We start from the raw sequence: 5095 nt of genomic DNA on the forward strand, positions 1-5095 counted from the left end.
ATTACACACTATAGATTTCATTTATATAACATTACTGAAATGACAAGACAATAGAAGTGGAGAACAGATTAGTAGTTGCCAGGGTTTAAAGACAGGGAAGGGAATCAAGAGGGAAGTGAGAGTGGCTATAAAATAGCAACAGAAGGAATCTCTGTGGTAATGAAATTGCTCTATATCTTGACTGTCTCCATGCCGACAGACTGGTTGTAATATCATCAGGGAACTAACTGGGTAGAGGATACACTGGATCTGTCTGTATTATTTCTTACTACTGCATGAGAATCTATTATTTCAAAATTAAGAAGCTTAATTCAAAAATTATAGGGACTATATGAAAAATGGGTTTGGGGTACAGTATTCAAAAACTTTGTCAATAACATTAAAAAATAATAGGAACCTTATAAAACTGGTGGCATAGGTTTACACACATTAAATGATTAAGAAACACAGAAACACTTCACTAAATACGGCCCTTTGCTTTGGAAAGACCTGTAGGTTGCTTGCGGAAGTGGGCATTAAGAAGGTTGCAGCCTGTGAGTTATTATGAGGTGGTGAGGGGAGGGTTATCTGAAATAGGATGGAAAGTTTTACCACCACATGAGGACTGATGGAGCTCGTAATACCCACAGTGAACTGAAGTAGCTGGTAGATGTTTGAGAACTGAGGTGTGTGCGTGTGCATGTTTTGTGTATTCTTACTCATCTTGTTGTTGATCTAGGTGCAGCTTTCTGTGCTCACCTACTGCTTCTTGTGGAAAAAATCACATACATACAAACGCAAAATCCATATTATGCTAAAATTATTTCCTAAATATATTAGTTGCTTTAAAACAAATTTGCATCTTTCGAAACAGATATTAAAACACAACTAATTGCATATTCGGTATACTCAAACAACATACTGCCCAGATAATTGCTGGAATAGAAAGAAAATTCCACTTCTAATAATAGGTAATGCCATGGAAGATTTCAGAGACTTTTGACCATAATGATCCTAAACAAACTACTCTTTACACCTGGAAAGCTTGTTAAAAATTTGGCAAGATTTGTTTGCCTTTGTGTTCCTGTTGGAAACAAAATTGATTAAATTTAAAAATAAACAAGTAACTCTTCTAGACTTTGACTTAAAGACAGTTATTATAGCCAGATATAATCTAAAAGAAAGTCAAAAAACATAAATTTGCCACAATTTTAGAAAAGAGAGAGGGCACAAAATATTTATGCTTTTCTTCTATTTTGTTGGTTTTCCTACCTATATTCTAGTCTAAGAAATAAGAGAGAGAAAAATGTGTATGTGTTAGAAAACAATAAATACACTTACATTGTTTTTTAAAAGAAACTGAGAATGTATTATACGTATTTGTTATGAGAAGTATTATACCTATTAGGGTAGATGGAAATATAAATAGACTGAATTATTAGAACACGTTACTTATGGAATAGGAAACTGAGTCTGTGGTTGATTTGCTCATTTGGGTAGAAACATAGTGCTAATAAAATAAAAGTTATAGGTTTGATTCCTATGGCCTAGTGAACTATGTTTATTTCTGTTGATACAGATGGCTCACCTAGACCTGCCATCTTGCTGTATGATCCATTGGTCACAAAGAAATTTATGAAATTATACATTAGTTCAAATCTGTTACTACTTGGAAACTCTATTGATATAGATCAATATTGTAAAGGAATTCAACTTAGAAATCCAGACAACGAGGCAGCTCATTAGACATTTCTATAATCACAAATTATTTTTGTATAACTGGCCCCAGAGCTCAGACATTGAAATATGATGTGATGATACACATATTATGGGGAAAATGGCACTATGGGATTTTCCTGTTTTTAATTTAAAGTTACTAACTCCCATACATAGTGGGAGGAAAACTGGTTGTGGAGAAAAATTCTGAGCCTAATGCTGAAATTATTTCAAAAGGTGCAGTATTTTCTAGAAGTGAGAAGATGACAGCAACAATGTCAAAAAGAAGGGGATGTATGTGGGCAGGTTCGGCTCCAGAAAGGAAGCGCACTATGGGTCATAACACACGCTCTCAAGAACCCAATGGTAAATAACAAGTTGGTCAAAAATAAAAGGGAAAAGATCTCCATTTTCAATATGAGAAAGAAACAGCTACAACCTCAAACCACAAATTATAAAGCAAACTTTCCGGTAACTGAGAGGTCTATACCAGTGAAAATGAGAGGAAGCTGAGTGCCCACACAAGCCCCTTCAGACATCAAGCAGGATACACATTTTCTTAAAAGTCAGTGTTACAGTCCTGAGAAGTCCAGCTGAAAATTCTTTAATTAAAGAGACAAGATCTCCAGATTGTGAGCAAACCTGAAAGGACGTCTACTTCTTGAATATACCCAGTTCAAGCAGCTCGGAATGACCAGAGGGGTCATTATTTCTGATCTAGCCTCCTAAAGACAGGGCAAAGTGAAACATCAATCCAAAGATTCAGAAATCTTAACAAATCCCAAGAAGAATAAATTTAAAAATTCCTACCTACACACATTGATGTGAAATTGCAATCAAACCAAGGGAAAGATTTTGAAAGCATTCAGACAGAAAAGACAAGTTATCTGTAAAGAAAAGACAATTATATTGATGACTAGGTTTTCAACTACAACGGAAGTCAGAAGATAGTGAAATAACATCTTCAAATTGCTGAGAGAAAATTATTGTCAACTTAGAATTTTTTCCTGAAGAACAAAAAATAGGCCATTTTCAGACAAATCAAAACAGAGACTAGACTATCATGAACTCTCGCTATAGGAAGTTTTAAATGATGAACTTCACAAACACACAAAATTGAACCTCAAAAGGACTCAGATTCAAGAAGGAAAGATAAAGAAATTATTAAACACATTGGTAAGTCCTAAAAAATATAAAACAATAACGATTTTTATTAAAAAACGTGTATAAATGAATAGAAACATGAACAACAGTGAAATGTAAGATGAAATGGAACGCTTGTGTTCCAAGGTCTTTGTATTGTATGAGAAGAAGGTGGAAATGATTAACTTTAGGTTTTAAGTTAAAAGTCAGTATGATAGTTTTATCGTAAGCCAAATGTTGTGTATGACTTAAAAACTAATAGAGGAGGAAAAATGGTGGGGGAAGCAGGGAGGGATAGCATTAGGAGATCTACCTAATGTAAATGATGAGTTAATGGGTGCAGCACACCAACATGGCACACATATACATATGTAACAAACCTGCACATTGTGCACATGTACCCTAGAACTTAAAGTACAGTAATAATAAAAAAAGAAAAATGGAAACAAAATAACGGAAACAAACCAAAAGAGGGCAGAGAAATTAGGGGGAAAGAAAATCATAGTGAAAATAACACAAATTATAATACAAAATGACATGTGAGAAGTAATAGCAAATAGATAAACAATCAAAATAAATTTAAACAGATCAAACTCCCTGGTTACAATATTGATATTATCATATTGGCTTAAAAAATCTAGTTCTGTGAGGTCTGGGAGAGATACCCAAGGTAAGAATATAGAAAGGCTACAGTTAAAATATAGAAAAGAATATACAGCATGAGGCAAACTCTAATCAAGAGAAATCTAATGTAAAATTAGTACCAGACACTATTTAGGAAAATGTCTAACAAAAGATGTATATGACTTTAACTGAAAAAGCTATAAATGCTTTTTTAAGACATCAAATATCTCAATGAATGTTAATAGGAAGACAATACTATAAAGATACCATTTTCTTCTAAAGTCATTTGTAAATTCAATAGAATTGTAACAACAAAAAATGTCAACAGGAATTTTCATAGAACTTTATGAACTGACTCCAAGAGTTATGTGAACCTTAATGTAAAGAACAACAATTTAAAGCTTTTTGAAGACAATATAGAACATATTTTTATGATTCTGGAGAAGGAAAAAAATTCTTGATAAAGACACACAAATAACCATTATTAAAGAAAAAGCCTTGAATGTAAAAATAATTAATATTTTGAATATTTATAAGTGAAAGAACAAGTTACAGACTGGAAGACGTGATTTATAGCAATGTAACTGACAAGAACTTACATATAATTTAAAAGGATATATAAGTTGTATAAAGAGCTTCTAAAAATCAAGTAAAAGTAAAACATCTTAATACAAAAATGAACAATGGAAGCTTATGTGTTCTGTTGATGGAAGTATAAAGTAATACAAGCACTTTAAAGAATAAACTTTAACCAACAATTTCACTACTAGGTACAAACCTGCATAAGAATATATATGCACAAAAATTCTATAAAGCATTGTTAATAATTAGAAACATTTGTAAGGAACCCAAAGTCCATCCACAGAGGAATGGTTAAATAAATTATCAACTAGAGACAACAAAAGATACAAAAATAATAAACTCTGAAGTCAATCATTTGTTTATACATGGTGTCATTCTACAAATACTTGTTGAGATTTACCATGTTCTCCCCACAGTACAGTTGCCATTACAAGGAGCTAACACCTGGTAGCAGGAGGTGGGTACCACAAATAAACACAGTGAAGTGTTGTGTAGCCAGGATAGGCATGTGCACAAGTTATAGTGAGGGTACAAAGGAGAAAGTGCTTGGTTTTCTCTGAGTCAAAAAGGGCTTCATATGGAAGGTTTTCTTAAGTCAAGTATATCTAATTATTATTGTTATTGCTGTCATCATCATGATTAAATCATACAAAACAGAAATTAATAAAAATGATAAAAATTACCAATTAATACTGGTAAAACTAGTAACTTGGAAATTATATATTTGAACATATATTAGAGCAGCTTCAACAAATGGTGAGAATCAAGACAGAAAGCCAGGGAAGAAATACAAAGAATGGATCATTTTGGGGGCAGAATCTTCTATTCATGACTTTGTAGCTTGAGTTTGTATTTGTTTACTGTGACCCCACTGTTGTGACTTGGCACTGAAACCCGACAGTTTTGCAGGACCACTCCTGCCTTACTGCCCTCCCCACCACTCCTTTTGTCAAAGCATGAGTAGACCCAGTGTGCACACCTGTGAGATCAACTTTCCAGTCTAAATATCTTATATAAAATCTTTTGAGAGCAACGGGGTGCATTCACTTAA

Source organism: Gorilla gorilla, chromosome 4, assembly GCF_029281585.2.
Source record: "Gorilla gorilla gorilla isolate KB3781 chromosome 4, NHGRI_mGorGor1-v2.1_pri, whole genome shotgun sequence".
Classification (NCBI taxonomy): Eukaryota; Metazoa; Chordata; class Mammalia; order Primates; family Hominidae; genus Gorilla; species Gorilla gorilla.